The sequence below is a fragment of the Talpa occidentalis genome, unplaced genomic scaffold (assembly GCF_014898055.3).
Source record: "Talpa occidentalis isolate TD23 unplaced genomic scaffold, MPIMG_talOcc4v2.1 talOcc4.15, whole genome shotgun sequence".
Classification (NCBI taxonomy): domain Eukaryota; kingdom Metazoa; phylum Chordata; class Mammalia; order Eulipotyphla; family Talpidae; genus Talpa; species Talpa occidentalis.
The window spans coordinates 31,622,481-31,643,268 of record NW_023601543.1 but is presented as its reverse complement, the minus strand read 5'-3'; the positions used below and the strand labels follow the sequence as shown (position 1 = coordinate 31,643,268).

The 20,788-nt window shown below is 47.2% G+C and overlaps 1 protein-coding gene and 1 pseudogene across 2 annotated transcripts in view; one reads left to right on the top strand and one right to left on the bottom strand.

Moving 5' to 3' along the window:
- Nucleotides 1-20,788, top strand: part of PLP1 (proteolipid protein 1) — a 104,203-nt gene that overhangs the window by 50,312 nt on the left and 33,103 nt on the right. The gene's annotated exons all lie outside the window — the stretch shown is intronic.
- LOC119245564 (60S ribosomal protein L7a-like) lies at nucleotides 2,604-6,351 on the bottom strand (annotated as a pseudogene).

Here is a 20,788-nt window from a genome sequence, read left to right as displayed (position 1 = left end):
GGGCCTTTGGAGGATGGTTACCATGGTGATGCTATATGTCTTCTTTTCTATTACCCTGTGAATCCGGCAGCTGATACTTTTTTTCTGCTCTGGTTTTTAAGTCCAGGACTTAGCCCCTCAGTGAAGCTTTGATGTTTCCATTTCTAGCACTATGGATATGCCATGGGGACCTGCTAGACAGGTGTCATGACACATTTACAAATTTCTTTAATTGAAGTAACATTGTTTAATGTGCAATTGTTTAATTGAAGTCACAGTATATAGGTTTCAGGTGTACATCATTATAAATCAACATCTGTGTGTCCCACCTTTCATTCACCACCAAAAGTCTGGTTTCCATCCTTTACCATATAACTGACTCCTTTTACGCGATTTATCCACCTTCCTCCCCTCTTCCCTTCTAAAAACCACTACTATTTTGTTCATACTATCTAAGAATTTGTCTTCATTTTTTGATTGTTCATTAATTTTATTTCTTTATCTTTTACATATGGGTGAAATCTTATAATGGTTGCCTTTCTCTGCCTGACTTATTTCACTTAACATAATACCTCTAGGTCTATCTATGTTGTCACAAATGGAAGGATTTCATCATTTTTATGGCTGAGTAGTATTCCATTGTGTATACATACCGCAATTTCTTTATCCAATTATCTGTCAATGGGTACTTGGATTGTTTCCAGTTCTTGGTTATTGTGAATAATGTTGTGCAGATATCTCTTTGAGATAGTATTTTTGTAGCCAGAAAATGGATCATATGAAATTTATATGTTTAATTTTTTGAGGAACTGCCATACTGTTTTCCATGGAGGTTGCACCAATTTACATTCTCACGAACAGTATGCAACGGTTCCCTTCTCTCTACATCCTCTGTAATACTTGTTTCTTGTTGTTTTCATAATTCATGGCTCTTTTTTGATATCATACCTTTCCCGAAAGAAAGACACGAGAGGCTACTTGCTGAGGAGCTGGAGGGAGAAGCGCTCTGGGCACTTCTTTCTAGATAGATGACAAAGCAAGTTTAGCAGAGAGGGAGCCGTTTGGCCAGAGGGATATGTGGAGATGTTCAGTGACTTCTCCCCATTCAAGGTGAATCCAGGTGGGCACTTCTATAAGAAACTAAGATGACCCATCATATTGGTTTGCCAACCCTAGGGGTTTTCCTAGGACCAGGAACTTTCAAGTATACATTGAGGAGAGTCCCAGTCAAACCGGGATGGTTGGTAACACTCAGAAAGTCCACATTCTTCAATTCCACAAGCCTTTCTCGATACCACTGGTATTAAGGAAGTGCCATTTGATATTAAGCTTCTTATTTGACTCCCTAAAATGCCAGTTAGCTTTCTGCTGACAGTTTCTGAGGTGAATATACTATTCCCAACACAACTGGCAGATCTGTCTGTCCAAAGGAGCCCAGATAAGGAGAGTTGGTTGCTCATTGTGCCTTTCTAGTCCTCAATATCCTTATACAAGCAAAATGTTTTACCATTTGCCAAGCATTTTTATCTTTCCTATATTTCTCACAGTCATCAGTCATCATAAGAGGGAGTTACTTTACTCACTTCCCGGATGAGGAAGTTGAGGTTCACGGAGGTGACACAAATTGCCTAAGGTCACACAGCCAACAAATAGAAAAGTGATTGCTAAATCCCACTCTTTTCTAACTCTAGAACCCCAGAGCAAAAGCCACTGGGTCTTCTTGGCACATAAAGCATTAAAAACATTGTTTGTGTCATATGCCAATTCTGACTGGGGGATGGCTGTGTAACTGACAAAGGAAGATGATGCTTTGTCCCAAAAAGAAGCACCTGGCATCCTCCACGAACTGTCAGAAGTGAAATACATCACCTTGCAGAAAAACCTTTTGATACCTTCTCCTCAACCCTTGCCCCCCCCCCCCCCCGAGGGAGGGATATGTGCTCAGATGCAGTGCAAGCTGGTAAGTGCTTCTCTGAGATTGTTTCTGTTCCCCTGGCACCTAAATCAGGACCAAGAATGCATGTCACTCCTTCCCTCCATCTGTCCTCTTTCCCCTCAGAGCACTCTTAATCATTTTAAAAGTCCAATGAATAAAGAAAACAGGCAAGTGCCCCTAGAGATTACAGCACTGCTCTATGGAAGTAGACATTGGTCATAAAGAGATCGCTGCTTGATGGGGCAAAAGCCAGCAGATTACCAAGGATTTGCACCAGCCTAAGTAGGCTTAACTCCTAAGTGGCAAAGTGGCTTGAACAGGATCACTTAGAATTCTGTTAAGACTCCCATGTAGCCTTCCTCCTCCTCCTGCCTCCGCTGTCACCCCGCCCCCATCCTCCCATAATAAGATGCAGTCCTTCTCTGCCTCTCCCACTGTCAAGGGATTCTTCTGGGAAAGAATAACATTTCCTGGGCCTCCTTCACTGAATTATTCATCGCCACTGCCTGGGCACGACAAAACTCCTCATTAAAAGCCCTGGGTGGGAGTGACCTACCTGCTGCAGCCCCCACAGTGAGCCAGGGAGAAAGGCCAGGGAGGAAGGGGTGCAGCGGCTGGGCTGGGAGGGCTCCCGAGGGCCTGTGACGGGGAGTCCCCGAGACCCCGGTAGCAGGAGGGTGATGGTTCACTAGGCGCTCATCACTGCCGGTGACCACGGAGCTGTGTGGGCGTCATCCTGCTCCAAAGCGTTGCCCAAAGGCCCAAGGCCTGATCCCTCCATGCTTCCAGTCTTGGAACGTCCTTCCAGGGCTGAGCAGTCAGAGGAAACCCAGTGGTGGGGCTGAGGAGCACTCAGCCTCTGCCCAGGCCTCGGGATGCTGCTAGGCTGGGTGAAGTGGGACAGGTCCTGTTGGATCTGGAGGGGCTCCCGGGCCGGGGCCTGCGGGAGGAGAGCCTGGGTGGGCAGGGGAGACCTGATGCAGCTCCAGCTCTGGCAGCTGTCGGCTGTGTGATCCAGACCCAGCACGTGGCTTGGCTTCTCTGTGTCTGAGGGGTCCCTTGCAGAGGGAGGGAGGCAGGTGTGTGGTACAGCCACTGAGGGCGCCACTGAGGGCGCGCACTCTGGAGCCCGGCTGCCCTCATCCCCTTCCCAGCCCCGTCTTCCAGGCTCCGTGCCCGTGATTACCCACCCAGCCCAGCAGAGCCCGGGCCTCCTCAGTGTGAAGCCAGGACACCCACAGCGTGGCCTCAACAGTCTGCGGGGCGTGGTGCAGCCGGCACATGCGGCCTGAGGAAGCACCAGCATTGGCAGCTACTGGCCTCTCCCCGGAGAGCCCGGTCCTCCAGAGGCCAGTCTGCTGAAGCGTGACCTTTCAGTGTTCATGTGTCTCAGTGTTCAAGTCACCGGGACCTGGCGCTTCATTCCTAGCGAACATGACATTCTGGCGATGAGAAGATGAGGTTTCCAGGCTGCCTGAGTCACCCCTTCACAGTGGATGCAGATGGATCCACAGGCCGTGATTTCCTGGGAACGCTGGGGTGGGGCCCCCTGATTACCCAGGCAGCATGGCAACAGGGCCCTGGAGACCAAGGCTCCCAAGCTTCAGAGGCCCCCTGCCCACCCTCTGCATGACAGGGGTGAGGGCCCAGCCTCAGGGAGTCCAAAGGCAGCTAGTGCCAGGCCCCTCCTCTCCCAGCCCCAGGGCACCAGCCAGCCAGCTGCACTTGCCCAGGGCTCCCCTGGCCTCTTAACCCAGACCTGACTGCCTGGCTTATCTGCCTTACTCTGGGGATGACCTGGGATTCTGCTCAGAAACTGAAGCCCACCAGGAGGGCGCCCAGGCCCTGCTGTGTCAGCTGGCAAGGCCATTCATCATGTGGCAAGCAATCTGGCCGTCAGAGCAGCTAGGAGTGGACCCCTGGAGGATTGTCACCCTGCACTGTTGTCCACACTGGGGCTGGCACAGGTGCCTCCATGAGTTTGGTACCAGGCTCTATCATTTATTAACCATCTGAGTATAGGGCAATGAATTAGATCCTTGAGCTCCTTATTCTCATCTGTGGAATGGAAGGAAATAATAGATTCTACTCCTCAGTGTTCTTATAAGGTTTCAATCAGTGTATATATGAAGTCTTTTTTATTTTTTACACTGGCTGAAGGAGGACGTTTATGATCTTTATGTACAGAAGATGCAACAGCATACGCTCAACCCAGGGCAGTGCAAGATCTCCAGCCTTCGCCTCTTCCTGCTTGGCGGTGGGAGCTACAGATTTTGGACCCAGGACACTGCCTTGTTTCTCATCAAATGTGTCATTGTCATTGGTCCTGACAGCTTCTGCCAGCTCAGCCAGGGCTCCTTTTTCTTCTGAGTTAAACTGTGTGAAAGTGACTGTGGGGCAAATCTTCCTGTGGACCAGACGCCCCAGCCTGGCCTTCCCCTTGATCATGCAGTAGGGATCCCCCCTCTTCCACACAGGGCAGGCTGATGGGGTCCATGTCGTGTGTGACCACACCCACACCTGAGGCTTCTTTTTCTGCACCAGGGCAGTGACACTATTAACCCCTGCTGGAAAGACAGAAGCCCTCTTAATGGGGACATCCCCTGTGCCTGCAGCTTTCTTCTCAACCTGGGGCCAACAGTCTTCTTCTCTTGCTTGTGCTCTGGTATGTATCTGTGGACCAGATTAAGAAGTTGAGTGGCTGTTTGGGGGCCAAGGCCTGTGTGAACTGGTTCATGCAAGGAGGCACTTTCATCTGCTTATAGAGAATTGCCTTTGGCAGCTGCAGCTTAACATATCAGGGCCATTCGACAAAGAGGGTGAAGTCCCTTTTGCCTTGATGTCCTTTCCGATGCCGAAATTCTTGGACCTTTTCTCCAGCAGGGGATTTACTGCCTTCTTGGCCTCCTGCTTCTTCACAATAACAGGGGCTGGGGCCACCTTCCCTTTGGGCAGCTGCACTTAGGGTGGCTGCAGAAGCTGTATATGGAGTCTTCACACAAGCCCTGGCACATAGTAGTTGTTCAATAAATAGAAGTTGTAGCTGCTGCTGTTTATGTTAAATGATCAACAAACTGAGATTTATACACATGGTAGGCTGCATAAAAAAATCTTCATTAAATACTAACTCTTGTCACGCAAACATCAGAAACACATGGTGAGCAAATGAGACATGGTACCCGCTCTAGTGGTCTTTAGTGACTTCCAAAGTGTGTGAAAGCAAGACTCCCCACTGACTCAGAAATTAGTAATTCTAAGTTATTAAGGCCTCAAACTGAAGAGGAGATGAATATTTTTCAAGAACCTGGAACTCAGCCAGTCACTAAAGGCAAGGGAAAGAGTGTACAGATGGTGTCAGGTACAGGGAACATACAGAGGAAGGAAGGTAGTGTTTTTAAGGAGGCAGGAGTGTCCAGGTCCCTTTCCAATAGGGGAAATCAAGCCCACTAAGAATACAAATTGAGCAGGTAATCCTCCACTTGCCATGAACATGAGTGAGACTCTCAGGGACCTCCTCTCAGGTCTCCTCCCCACCTGACTGCCTCTTTTTTCCTTGTGAAAGCTTGCATGGAGGAAAGGCTCTGTGTGGGGTGGGGCAGGGCCAGTGTGGGCTGCCCGGGGACTAGCTTCAGCTATGATTTCTGAGTCAAGGCTCAGTCCATTATATGAGTTCGTGAATCTTCTCCAGCCCCATGCCCAGCTCCAGCCTCAGTTCCTTAAGAAAGATAGCTGCTAGTGCAGCTGCCAGTGGAGATATAAGTCTCTGATATGACAAGAAGAACTGCCTACCTTGGGCTCTGATAGATCACCCCTGGCGGTCAGTGACCTTTAGAAGGCTGTGGCAACCGTGCCTCTGGGAGGTCTGGGGAGCCAGGGATGGAGGTCACAGAGGCAGAACTGCCAAGAACCTTTCCTAAAGAGTATACCTCATGTTTCCTTGGAGAGTTATACACTCACCAGTGACCAGCTGTCTCCTGGGCGAGCTGAAAATTGATAACCCTATCAACTTTTTCTCTCTCTTCTTTCTGCTTCTAGTCAAAGAAGGAGCAAATCCCTTTGGGCTGCGAAGAGCTACTGGTACCTGCACACAAGCTGAAGGATCCCTCAGCTCTAAGTGGCTTGCTTGAGGGGAACAGGGAAGAAGATTGGGGCGGGCCAGGGCTCACCAAGACCTTTGAGGGTTAATGCAAATTGGCTTTGGGGGTCCTCCACACCTTTTCAGGAAACTTCTTGAGAGATGCAGCTTAATGGATACGCCATTCCTCACCCCAGTCTCCCCCTTCTTCTCTCTGCTTCCTCCTTCAACTTCCGCATCTCCCCAGGACCAGCTTAATTTACCCACGATTGAAATCATCCCAGGCAAAGCAGCCAGCCTCTGCTTTTCACTAACAACTGGATTGAGGATTTGGGAGGCCTGGAGGCTTACTGGTTGCCATGGTGAGGAGTAGGTCCTGAGAGGATTAAGGAGCTGGGAGTTCGAGAGCTTTTTTTGTTTGTTGGTTTTGATGAGTTCTGTTTGCCTTTCTTCCCCCACTTCTGTACCCCTCCCACCCACCCCTCCAAAGTCTCAAACCACTAAAGCAGAAGGAGATTACTAGGAGCAAAATCAGTCTGCCTGGCTGAGGATAATTGGTATGTACAATGCAATGCAGACTCCAGGGAGGGCCAACTTTGGAATGCAAGGTGTTATACCTTTGTGGCATAACATGGGGAGGTGTGGCGTGGCACAGCACCCTGAGGCAGAGGGGTCCAGGAGGCAGGGGTAGGAGGATTCTCTGAAGCCTCCATAGTTTTTCCTTTCTGGCAGCAGAATTAGAAAGGAATGGGTAACCTAGAAGCCAGAAGTTTAGGCTAAGGGAGGCTTCTGGACAGAGGAAATTCCTGTCTTGGTCTCTCATAACCCATCGTCCTTTTTGACTAGAGTCCAGACACCCAGTTCATAAAATCTCCCTTCCTTCTGGTGGTCAAATTAAAGCCTATTTGTGGAGGAAATGTGGTCTCCGGAAGAGCAGTGAGTTTATTATTATTATCATTTTACAAATAATTCCCTTTAATTAAATCCATTGCTCTGAGAAGGGAGACAGCTGATTCAGGGAGATTTTGTGGACTGGGTGCCTGGACTCCAGTCAAAAAATGACCTTGCTTCCTTCTTAATTGGCACCCTAGCTGGCTGAGGCTCCGGAAGAGGGGGAAGGGCATGGAAGGAAGCCCTAAGTGCACCCACAAGGCCAGATCATAAGTCTCGGCAGCTCCTATCTGCTCCTTCATTCTCTGGCAACTGCATAAAGGTGGCTTGATTGAGGAGCACCTCCGAGTGAAGGTATCAAAGTCCCGGTACCCCGAATCCAGCTCTTTTTTGTGTCCCAGTCTGGGAATTGGGACTCAGCTCTCTTTTTAACCTTCCAAAGCTGTTTTCTTTGCTTCCAAGGACTTTATCCCTACTTAGATATTGTTTTGTTTCTTCTTCTGTCCTTGTGGCCACATCTCAAGCCCACCCGCAGGATGGCATACTTCCTGAAGGCAGGCTGCGGTCATAAATTCCACAACATCAGGGCATGGAGCACACTGGGAACTCAGTAAATAGATCTTGACTTAAAGCTTAATTAAGAGCTGTGAGCCATAGAGCAACATAGTGCTAGTGGGGAAATTGGCTTGTTATCTAGAAAAACAAGATAAAATGTTTATCTCATGTCCATACACGAAATAAAATCTAGAGGTACTGAAGACTTAACCCTAAAGGCAAAATGACACAACCCTTAATAGAAATTGTAGGCTAATATCTTTCATAGCATTGGGACAAGGGAGATTTCTTAAACAAGACCTGAACATAAATCTAAAGGGGAAAGTGGGTGGATTTGATTAAAGTTCACTAAAAATAAACATTTCTGTTCTACAGAGGACTCAAAAGCAAGTTAAACACAGAGGTGACAAACTTGGAGCAAATATTTGTAATGTATGTGAATGTATATGGATGGAAAAGATTAATGTCCAGAATAAGTAGGACAAGGAAGGAAATCTGATAGAAGAAAACAATGCACATATGAATAGGCAATTTATAGAAAAGGAAGTTCAAATAAGTGGCTCAAAATTATTGGAAGAAATTCTCAACCTCATTGTTGGGGAAGACAAAGCAGAACAGCAGAAGATACTCCTTTAAGTCCATCAGAACAAAATAGTTTAAAAGTGTGGACTAGGGACAAATGCTGGTAACAATGTAGGGAGACAGAAGTTGACACACTGCTAGGAGTTATGTAAATTGATGCAGCCATTTTGGAGAACAAATTGGAAGTATTTAGAGAATTTGAGTCAGTACACACCCGGTGACAGAACAACTCCACTTTTGAGTCTCTATCCCCAAGAATTGCTCTCACAAGTACACAAAGTGGCTCGTCTGAAAGTGTTCATTGTAATATCGCTATAGAGAGGACCCAGAAACAACCTGAATGTCCATCCACAGAGGAATGTTCAAATAAAATGCAAGATATGCAAATCGTGAAACCCTGATGCGGTAGTCAGAACGAATGCACTGGATCCACAGAGATGAACATAATTAGCCCTCTATAATTGTGACATTGCATGAAAAAAAAGCAGAAAAGGGTGCCTAGAATAAAATCATCTATGTAAATCAAATGCACAGGCATCGTGTCCATCAGGGAAGGAGATGGGATTATGAAGGGTGCTAAAGAGGGAAAGAAAAAAAGTAAAATGAACACAAAATAAAACAAAAGGGGCCACACAAGAACTAGCCACAGTGTGACTAACAAAATTCCAGTCAATGCCATTCTTTGCACCCGAGGCAAAATTACCCCACCCCAGCAGGAGAGAAAAGAAAATAGAAAGAAATGGGAGCAGGTATTGGTAAAGGGCCTGAGCCAGTGTCTGGCAAGCAATACTTGCTCAGCAAATGTGAGTTTCCTTTTCCCTGATTCATCTTTTTTCTTTTTTAAGAGGGAAGTGGCAGGGAGTAGGGAGTAGTCAGAGCCCAGCAGCCAAATTCCTGGGCATTGGGATCTGTCCCTGTGTCCACCTGGAGGTGATGCCCCTTTGGAGGACACACAAAGGCACCTGGTTAGAGGCCAGCAAGACACTTTCACATTCAGAATGTTTCTGGCTGTGATGTGAGCTCCACTAGCTCCTCACGTTCCCAGTCCCACCACCATCTTTATACTGGGAACTTGACCTAAGGAGCCCCGTCGGTAGGCTTGCCAGCTTGGCAGTCCTGGATCCCGTGAGGCCAGCTTGCTTTTTTGCTCAAAGGTGGGGAGAAGCTTTACCTCTTCTGGCTGAGTTGACACTGCACCTGAGCAGAGATGTCCAGGGCTCCAGGCCTCAGGAACCCGACGGCCAGCACACCTGGCAATTGGTTTAGGGAAACTGTCCTTCCGATACGGGGACACAGGAAGTGAACACAAAGGCAAAGAGACTATTGGGTTGAAGAGTCTTAGCTCAAACCCTGAGCTAAGGGGTCTCTTGCAGGGAGGTCCTCAAGAAACTTGCTTTTCACCAGCCACAGCCTTGATTTCTGCTGGAGGCTGATCAGGTCAGCCCAGCCTGGCGCAGCCAGAATTGGGCCAGTTCTGCAGCTTGTAGCCTGCCTGGACCTGCTGCCAAAGAAGAGAAGTAGGAGAAGCAATGTGGAAAAGCCTTGTTCCCAAGAGCCTGGTTTCGGAACAGCCATCTGTGAGACTGAATTGTGACAGTGGAGGCAACCAAGTAATGCCTATATTGTAGCTGAGGGATAGCATTCCCTTGCCAAGGCCCCAAAACAAAAGCAGACCAGTGTTCTCAAAACCAGATGCACGGTGGTGATAGCAAAGGAACAGGCATGTATACCTGGGCGCATCAAGGGCAAGGGCTGCTGGAAAGAGGAACTACTTGTTATTTTCTCACCTGCTCTTTTGAACCAAGCCCCTGCTTGCTGGGATTCTCGTGGGTCAGTGTCAGGACTTGACATTGGCTTTGGTTTTTGTGGTACTAAAGGAGAGTGGACCTGGTCCTACCAGGACACAAAGCTGCTCGGCTGTCTGTCTGGGGCAAAAGGGAGTCAGCCATGGGGTGAGCATCGTATTTGTGCACTTGTCTCTCACCTTCATTTTATCTTTGCCTCCACCTCCTCCCCCACCCCCAAGCTGTGGGGCCCTTGGTCCTTCTGGCTCATTCCTCTGCATCTGTTGTCTATCTGTCTGTCTCTTTGCTTCCAAGGTCAGGCAATTGGGATTTGCTGATTTATTTATTTTTAATTTATATTTAAAGATTTTGCAGGCTGCCTGCCCAGGAACACAACTGGCATGGGGAGTGCCAGTCCCTCTGAGTATTCTCTGATCCCTGTCCTTGTCGGAATGATGAGGGAGGGAGGAGGCGCTGGGGCCAGGTGATAGGAGAGTGGTGCTGGCTATGTGTTCCAAAGCTCACTTTCTCAGCTTGTGTTTATCAGCTGCTCCTCCCCTCCCTCCCACTGGAAGAGAGAGGCATTGGGACTGGGTGGAGGAGGGCGGTGGGGGTTGGGGAGAGTGCACAGAGAAAGGAAGAATGGACACTGGCTACGTGCTTGTGAGGTCAGTGCTGTTGTCATTCCCCAGTTTCTAGTTGAGAAAACTGAGGCCCAAAGAGGAAAATTAACTTCAAGGTCTCATGGACAGTAATCTATGACGTTTGATTCAAACTCAGGTTTGTCTGATGCCAGCTGTGGCTCCTTGACTCCCTCGGCTGCCCTGTCTGGACCACTAGGGTATATACTCTTGGCCATGTCAATATTTGTGGCTACTGATACCAGATATTTCCCTGCCTCACTTTCCTCCCGGAAACTAGCAGTGATAGCCCTTGTCCCATCTGACTCCTGTGATTGCTGTGAAGATCCAGTGGGCCCTATGGGTGTGTGTGGGGGGGGAAGTGTCACTGCCCCTGGTGGGAGGACGCAGGGACAGAATGAACACCAGTGCATGGGTTGGGCTGCCTGGGTTCCAGCTGTGGCTGGAACCTTCTCTGATTCTGCGACCTGGGGGGAATTATGCCAGGTTCCTGGGCCTCCACGGTAAAATGAAGGAGATGGCCTTGAAGGTCCAGATCTCTGGGTTTGTGATCATTTCCCTTCTCCTGTGTCTTAAGTCATTTGTCTGCTGCTAGAGTGAGATGATCCCATGCAGCCTTTTTCCCTCATTGCACTCATATCAGCTGGGCCTGAAACGGTTTGGAATGAACAAAGGGCCAGTGTCCAAGCAGTTTCCATGTCTCCTGCTGTCCCCCTTTCACCCTCTACCATCCTGGTGTCAGTCCCCTCATCACCCTCCCCCACGCCTTATTACAGCAACCGCCCCCCTGCTTTGCAGTTTTGATTTTTGTGGTTTCAGTTCCCCGCTGTCAACTGTGGCCCAAAAATATTATGCTCTATAAGATATTTTGAGAGAGATAGCTAGAGGCCACATTCACATACCTTTCATTACAATTTGTTGTTATAATTGTTTATTACTATTGTTGTTCATCTCGTCCTGTGCCCCATTTATAAATGACCGTGTATGTATAGGGAAAACAGAGTCCATCTAGGGTTCAATGCTACTGAGGGTTTCAGCATCCACCGTGGTCTTAGGACATACACCTCATGGATAAGGGGAGACCTCTGTAACAGCGTACACCGTGCCTTCACTTGGTCTCCTTGGAGCCTGGCGCAGCCCTTCTTCCTCTGGACCCCTCTGAAGGAACATGGCTGACACAGGCTTCCCTTGGTGGCCCCGGTGCTGCTGTTGGAGATCCCGGGCAGTACTGGGCCCAGGTTTTGGCCATGAAGCAGTTCACAGTAACAGAGACGTACAGGTCACTGTCGCCCTCAAATGCCCCAAGTCATATTTTGAATTCATGGAACTTATTTACTATGTGCAAATACTCTGTGGGGAAGGAGCAAGGGAACGCTCAGAGAAGAGGAGCTCCAGGGCTGGTGGATGAGACACATGTGGCTCAGCGTGTACAGAGCTCTGGACTTTATTGTTTATTGGCAACTTTATCTCATCAAAGTCTCAGAGCTCTAGGGTATATGTAGGGCGGTATCGCCTTTGCTTTATAGAGGCGTAAACTGAGTCAGGTCAGCACAGGTGAGACCATGTGCTTGAGAAAGTAGAAATAAAGTGAGACTAGTAGGTGGTAATTGTAAAGATGTCTGATGATGTGAGGTGGACACAGGATGGCAAGCCTTTGAGAGAGAAGCACTGTGGGAAAGTTTGTTCTCTGCTTAGTAAGCTTATTCTCGGGAAATGAAGGGTCAGTTTCCAGGACTATGCTTGCATGCAGAGGAGCGAAAGCCTCAAGAAATGTGGGAGACTGAGCACCGTCTTTAGGTAGCTCACTGGTTAACAAGATGCAGGGGTATCCTGCAGGGTAAACGATTCAAGAGTGAAGGAACGAGGTTTCCTCTGGATATCCCTATTAGGTCTTCCTTGGTTTACAGGGTCTTGAATAAGTCAATCCTATAGTACAGTCCAGTGTCTTCTCAGCATCTGCCCTTGCTGGGGGTGCTGTCTGAGCCCCAGCAGTTCTGCAGGTCACCCATCCTCCTAAGTTCTGGTCTTTTGCAAAAGCAGAGCTGGAGGACACATTTGTTAAGCTTCCTTACTAACAAGCAGTGTCCTCACTGGCAGTCTTCTGTGCTTCTGCTGGAATAATCAGGCACAGAACTATGTGTGGTGTGAGTGTGTGTGTGTGTGTGTGTGTGTGTGTGTGGAGTGGGGAGGGGGTTGGTTGTATTACTTGGGGGGGAGAAGGGATTTTCTCCCATCTTCCAGTTATTTTACTGCCTTCCTCCTCCAAGTATCTGATTTAGGACACACCTCTTTTCCTCCTCAGATTCCTAGGAGAGACTTCTGTTCTGTGTTCTAAGGTCACCCTGATTCGAGGCATTACTATGGCAAATAGTGAGGATATCCCTCAAGGTAAATGAAAGCCCCTGGCGGAGGGAACCAGGTCCTGAATGGAGAACAGCTAAGTCAGAAGGTGGAGGGCAGGATAGGTGCTCACCTACACAGGTGGGGTGCTAATGGCTAGGAGCATGGGATTTGGAGGTAGATTGTCTAGATTCAAACTATGGGTCTTATACTACCAGTTGGGTAAGTTCTCTGTGCTTCAGTTGCTTTGCCTCTAAATGGAGATAATAATACTTTCCTTATAGGGGTGTTTTGTTTTTTTTTTTTTTTTTTAAGATTTATTTATTTATTTATTTATACAAACACTGGATATAGTCAGAAGCGCGGGAGGGTGAGAGAATTCACCAGAGCCAGAGTGGGAAGCAGAACAGGCAGACTGAAGAAATACACTGCTGAGGGGAGCAGAGAGCCCCGCAGGAGAGGTTTGCGCGCCATGTGGCACCCTCGCTGGGGATAGAACTGGCGCTGCAGAGGCTGTGGGCAGCTTCGCAGCCCAGTGCTCAACCGCTGTGCCACCAGGGGAGGCCCTATAGGGGTGTTTTATAGACAACACATCATTGTCCATAAAGTACTTAGAGCAGGGCTGGGCATATACTAAACACTCAATAACTATGGAATATAATTATTTTCCTTTCCCCCCCCCCAACTCCCCCACCCCCCGTCCACAGCCATGGCTAGCCGTGTCCCTTCAAACCTGGAGCTTATGCCCTTGGGAAATGTGCTGTCTACCCCCACGGATCCCGGCTCCCATATAATTGTTATCAAGGGTTTTGTCTGCCTTTTAGAGAATAGACATCAGAGGATTTGTTCCCCACTCCCAAGATGCCAAGGGTTCCTATTAGATGCCTGCCCCCATGAGGAGTCACGGTACCTTGTAAGAGTTTCTCCCTTAGCTCAGCCTCAATCCCAGGAGACCAACCCCTGAAACCTAGAAGATGTCCAGGAGGTGTTGGCAAGTAGTTCCCTGCGATGCTGATTACTCGCAGGCTTAAGGCCCCGTGGTCTAGTCACACAGCACAGAGTGGTCTAGGTTGGGGGTGGTGGTAGGTGCCCTGAGTCTCCTAGTCAAGAACTGCAGAAAATACCAGAGGAAGCCAGGGAGGAGGTCATGACCTGCAGGGGCTGAGAGAAAGCTCCCCGCAAACCCTCAGCAAGAACATGTTCCCCACTGACATCCACCAGTGCAACGTTCCAAAGAGGTTGCCTCAGGAGGCCGATCAGCCTAGGGGAATAAGAGAGCCTCAAATCAATGAAAACTATAGCACAGAGGGAACAGGAAAACAGTTGAGAGATCCAGGCCAACTTTGAAGAACAGAGAATTAAAAATATCTGAGCTTTTAATTTTTTTTCTTTTAGTAGAAGCAACTAAGAGCGCACTGGAGTTGGGCAGGATGCAAGTAATATTTGTTCTGCCTGCTCCAGGAAGAGGTGAGTGCCTGTGATTTTAAATTTCCTGATCATTGCCTAGAGTGGTCATGTATCACCACAGACCAAGGATTCCCTTGCCACCAGAATTCTCTTCCCAGTGAGCACACAGCCTCCTCCCCCAGTCCACTGCCTGTGGCTACTGCAACTTCGGGATGTCCAGGGCCCGGGCAGGCTACTTTGCCAATGCCAACAGATAAAGAGAGAATGTGAAGGAGGCACACCCATTCTTAACAGCCACAGGGACGTGTCACTTCCGCTCACAATTCAAAGGTGAGGGTGACCACCTCATTGCAAGAAATCCTGGCAATGTAGTTTGGCGGTGGGCCCTGTGAGAAGAAGAAATGGCTCAGTGAGCTTATGTGCAGTCTCTGCTACACCAACCTGACACCATGGAGAGCAGAATCAGCTGATTACTACCTTGTCACCTTCGATGGGTTACTTCACTTCTCTATATTTCAATTTCTTTACCTCCAGAATGAAGAGAACAGTAGCATCTAATGTGATGAGGATTTCATGAGCATTAATATACAAAACCAATTTAACACAGAGCACTGGTAAATGGCATCTAGCCACTAACTCTATTCCCTCCATCTTTTTGAAACCATAATGCACATTAGCATTTTGGAGATTCTCAGAAGTCTCAAGGTACAAACATTTTGTTTTAACATTGGTTAACTGAGTCTTTCTCCAAAGAATCTTCTTTTTTACATTATACCTCTCAACACCCAGTGCAACTGGCATACTCAATTATGCTTTGGAAAACTCCCCTCTCCTTCCAGTGACGGGCCCCAGTAAAATTTGACAGTGCTTTCTGTTGGTGGACATGTAGACTGGTCCAGCCCCTATGGAAAACAGTGTAGAGGTTTAGCAAAAGATTGAAAATAGGTCTATCACATGAAACAGCAATTCCACTCCAGGTATCCAGTTGAAGAATGCAAAAACACTAATTCAAAGGGCTATACACACTCCTGTGCTAATATTGACAATATTATTGTCACTATTGACAGTAGCCACAGTATGGGAACAACCTGCGTGCCAAGACAGGTGAGTCGATTAAGAAGGTGTGGTATGTAGATACATCATGGATTTTATCCTCAGCTATATAAAAAGACACATTCTTGCCATTTGCAAAAATATGGATGGAACTGGAGGGGATTATGCTAACGAAAAAAGTCTGAGGGAGAAAGACAATACTCATATGTAGAATATTAAGAAACAAAATGAGGAACAGAAAAAACTAAACCACAACACACCATAGCAATCTGACTGCAATATTGAGGCTACTAGAAGAGGGCGGTAGGGTGGGAGCAAGGCAGGGAGGGGCCCCAACGGTCTAAGGTGAAGGACTATGGGTGCCTTGGTGGTGAGTGTGGTGAGGTAACATACATCTGAAGAGGTATGAACCTATACCCTTAAATCATACACAGTGTTGTAAACCAATGTTACCTCAATAACAAGTGATACAATTAAAAAATATCCAAAAATTTTGTCAATGCTTTGGAGCTGTTCCCATTTGATACCATCAATACTTTCTTTCCTTTTCATTATCTCCTGTTTGGAGGGGGCTAAAGGAAGGTTCTTTTTTAAAGTGCCAGCCTGTGTCAGCTGGGATGCTGGGGACAGGGCAAGAGGCATTGGGTCTTTGTTGGGACTGAGACTCTCTAAGAGGACAAACAGAAACTGGGTTGGTGGCTTTGGTTGTGGGATAAACAGAATAGATGTCCAGATGGACCAGGTCAGAGCCCTCTGTAATAATTATCTAAGCTCAAGGCTGGGCGGATCAAATCTCAAGAAGGCCATGGATCATTCCATGGTTCTATTCCCCTCTTAAATCTATGAGTGGAGATGGGAAAACATTCCCTGATTATCTAATAAAAGGCCATCATGGAAAAAGCATTGTACTAGGCCAGGGCTTTGTGGGGAGAGGATGCTTGGCCCTTATCCCCTGTACATGTGGGTTATAGGTACTACGCCCTCCTACCCCTGCCAGTCACAGTTACCTTGTGTGAAGGCCCTGGATATGGGCGGGGGCAGTTGGCAAACAGTCACTGTCCGAGCAGATTCTCAGGCGGAAGCCACTGTATCTGAAGGACTTTGCCCACTCTTTCTTTGCCAGCCTCTCCTTGGTCCCATCTCTGGCTTTATCTGTTGCCTGCTGACCCAGCAAAGGATCCTTTCTCATCAACTTGAAAACAGAGCTCTCAGGTGGCCAAGAGCAGCTTCAGTTCCTCTCTTACTGCTGTCAGCTGCCACCTGCTCACCAAGGCACCCCAATAAGTTACCCTTAAGCAGAGGCAGCCTCCAGACCAAACTCCCCTATTCCTGTTGCACACTTTCAGATTATTGTACCTAACCCCCTGCTGCATAAAAATGACTGAAACTTTGCTCCTTGCCTCCCTCTCCCTCCCTCTTCACCACCCCTTGAGATTTCTTGATTCATAATTATCCTAGAGTAGACACTCCCAGGTCAGTGAATGTGCGCACCCCAAGGGCTCTCATGGCTGTGCCTCATGCCCATGTGAGCCCCTCCCCCAAAGAGTGTGTCCGTTAGCATCTCCACACATGGCACCATATGGGAGGGAGAGAAGAGGAGAGAGGTGGAAGTCGCAGAGGGAGAGGCTAAGGTAAGCTGCTTGTAGGGTAAAGAAAATATCAGGCTTTTCTGCCCTCCCGCCATCAGGCTAGATGATGGATCCTTGTCCTGAATGCATGCCTGATGGCGGGCGCCTGGAATAGGGTGTGGGCATAGGTAGATGGGATTCAGCTGAGTTAAGACTGTGCTTTTAAGGGCGGCGTCACGGGGGGACGCCAGCAGCAGCAGCAGCAGCAGTGGAAGCCGAAGCGGAAGAGGAGAAGCAGCAGAAAGAACACCAGAGAGCCCAAATAGAGTGAAGACTTGCTGGGGGCTGGGAGGCCTGCCAGCCTCCCAGCCCCCCAGCCAGCACCCCTGCTTGCCATATGCCTGGTGAACCCCCAATAAAAGACCTGCAAAAAACCACTGAGAACTCTGACTCCTCCTTTACCCGGTCTGCATGGGATCAGAAAACCTGCACTGTGGCCGGTCCTGACCTTACACTGCTCCAGGCAGAAATCATACTTATACCCCATCTGACACCTGGCCCCTGCCCCTTGTGGCCAGCACAAGGTGAACAGGAGGCAGATAGCAGTAAGAACTTAATTCCTCCTTGCTGGGTGACTGATGGTAATTTCTTGGCTGTCAGCACTAAATAGAAGCTCTGCAGTAGCAACTCTGGCTCCTCCCTACATGCTCCTTCTCAATTCCCCTGCGCTGAGCTAGCAGCCTCACTAGGCTGACTTGGCTGGCCTTTGAGCACCTCAGCTCCTCAGGCTGCAGGGGGCTTAAAGGAGGTTTGCCTGACTTTGTTCTGTGCAGGTATGGTTGGGTGACTCTAGTAGTCAGGTGCAAACCCCAGGACAAATTGCGTGCCATCACAACCCACACTCCCACAACACAAATGGTCACAAACATATACACTTTAAGGAGCAACTGCTGTGTGCAAAGTTAATGAGACCATTCAAAGTGACTGGAGATAATCATGGCGGGAATGATAGGGTGATATTGACTAAATCATGGCCTGTTGGAAAATGGAATTTTCTTTAGAGGAATTTTCAGAAACCTAACAGAATCTCTAAGCATTTTTCAAGCCAACATGACATAGTCTAAAGAACAAGCCCTGGGTACTTGTGTGGGTTTCCCTGCTTACTAGATGAGTAGTCTTGGGAAAGCAAGTTCTGAGTCTCAGTTTCATTACCTGCAAAACAGTGATAACAATAATTTTTTTCCTGTGTGAGAAAAGTCAACTGTTGTATATATTACTTGTTGTAGTGAGGCAGAATGTATACCACGGGGAACCCTGGGGTACCTGGGACTTAAGTGATTTGGGAAGGGTTTAAGGAAGTAGGGCTTTGTTCTGAGTTGGATGCTGTCAGAGAGCAGGAGTTATTCTACAAATGAGTATCTCAATAAATCTTATCCCCAAAGAGGGAAAATTTGAGTGAAGATAAAGATGTAATTAAAGAAGTAGCATCACATTAGCCAGAAGAGGGGACATTGTTCATATTTTGTCTGTCTGTGTTCAGATCTGATTACACAGTGGTCTTTTTTTCTTGATTTAACATGGTCACAGAGTGGCCTTGTGTAATTTATGGTCTGTGAAATTGTTTAGAAAGAGAACAGCGAGGCCCAACTGAGAGTAGCAGGCCAGGTACTAGCTCTTAGGGGCTGCTTGTTTCTTTCTTGGTACCTCCCTTGCATGCAAGGGCAAACCAAACCGGGCAGTAAGACATTCATCAGTGATATCCAGATTGTCACCATTGCCAAGATTCTGCTGATCACATTGCTTGGAGAATACAGATTGTAGTAGGCATACGGTTAGTCTGTCTGCTCCTTATGTTGTGGGATGATTTGAGTTCTCTGATGTGATGACAATGGTTGTGCAGTAACATTTGAAGGTCTAGACAGGATACAGCAGACAACTGTACTACTAACAATGATCAGAACCAAATGATGATTAGTCCAAGAAACAAGTGGCTTTTCCCTCCCTAGCTGTTTTATTTATCTCATAGCTACATAGGCATATCAAGAAGTATTTGCTGTATAATAAAATTCCTCTTGATTAGTTAAGAAGTCAAGGGTAATGTTAATTGTCCATAATAGCCCTGGCTACTGAATTTGGACTAATTTGTTGGACTTTCAGAGTGGAGGTAATGCTATTTATGACCTTTTAGAGGGTCAGGAATAAGTTTGGGACCACCTTTGCCAGCTGTACTATTTTTAATCAGCTCAAATGGTGTGCGTGAAGAGGCAATCAGTCATCCTTTCTGGGAGTTCTTTGAGGAGCTTGCGTATGCCTCATTTTTGAGGTCATTTTAAAATTCTTTCTATAAAAACAAGATACTCTGGAGGGGTGGTTGTTTTAAATATCTAAAAGTCTCTAAAAATGATCCTGAACACACAGAAGTTAAATTGGTATCATTATATTAACAATGGTATCACTTACGGCGGTAGTAGTGAGCCTATCTTGTGTCCTTCTAAGTGAACAGAATTTTTAAATTAGATAACAGTTTAAAACACTGTATAGATTTCAAGTTTCTCACCTCAGCAACTGAACATATCACAGCACGCCCACCGCCGAATGTGCCACCATCCACCACCAGCCAGTCAGCACCCTCTACCCATTCTCTCCTCCCTCCTGCCCCACTGGCAACCACCATTCTGCTGTCAGGTCTAAGGGTTTTTTGTTTGTTTGTTTGTTTGTTTGTTTGTTTGTTTTGTTTGCTTTGTTTCTTTATATTCCACAAATGAGTGAAATTACATTGTATTTGTCTTTCTGCTTCTGACTTAGTTCACTTAGCATAACCCCTCAAGGTCCATCCCTGTTATTGCAAATGGCAAGATTTCATCATTTTGTATGATTGAATAGTATCTCGCCCTGTACGCGTATCACATCTTTATCTATTCATTCCTCCTTGGGCACTGAGGTTGCTTAACGCTTTTTTTTTTTTTTGGTTGTTAAACAGTTCTTGCAAAAGTCAGCTGAAATGTGTTTTTTTTTAAGATATATTTATTTATGCATACAAGAACTGGGGTACAGACCAGAGGTGCAGGGGATGAGAGGATTCCAAAGACAGACTGGGGAGCAGAACAGGCGGATCTACTGAAATACTCTGCTGAGGGGAGCAGCGGGCGAGTCAGGAGAGGTCTGCTGTGCCATGTGGGTAGCTCCCTGGCTGGGGATCGAACTCATGTTGCAGTGGCTGCGGTTAGCTTAATTGCACTGTGTCTTTAACCCCTGCGCCACCAGGGAGGCTCCCTGAAATGTTTCTTAAGGTCTATGTGGGATTTGGAAAGCTCCTAAGTATATATCTGCACATCCTCCTTCCCTCCCTCCTTTTGTCCTTTCCTTCCTTTCTTCCTTCCATCTTTATTTCTCCCTTCCATTTTTCACTGGGGTAACATGGTTTACAATGATGGATATGATTCAGAGGAATAGGATCCCACCCCTTCAGGTGGATGTTACCACCCCACCTCCACCATCAAAGAGGTTATTCCTTCGAATATGAAGAAGCTTGACTGGATTTCAAGTGTCAGACAAGCAGACAGTGTGAAGAGAAAGCAATATTTTTTAGCAGACTAGGTCACTATTAGTTGAAAAGTAAGGGGTGTTTTTTGTTAATAAGAGTTTGCATCACAGCATGGGGAACCTTTGAGTTTAGTAGATATCTAGAACTAAGCTAACTGAAGTTTCTACATGTTCTGCTATTGCTGTTATAGCTCTTAGACAAGGTGCTATGCCTTAGCTATAGATCTAATGACAGAATACAATAAGCAATATATCTTTGATCATTCCCACATAATCAACACCCCTACTGCCTATCCAAATACTCTACAAACAAAAAAGGTTTGTAAATTTAGAGTCCTGGAAAAATCTTTTGGTAGATAGGTATTGTGTCAGCTTTTGTGCTTAAATATGAATATGTTCCTTTTATGGGTCTCCCCCGGGGTGCAGCAGGTTGA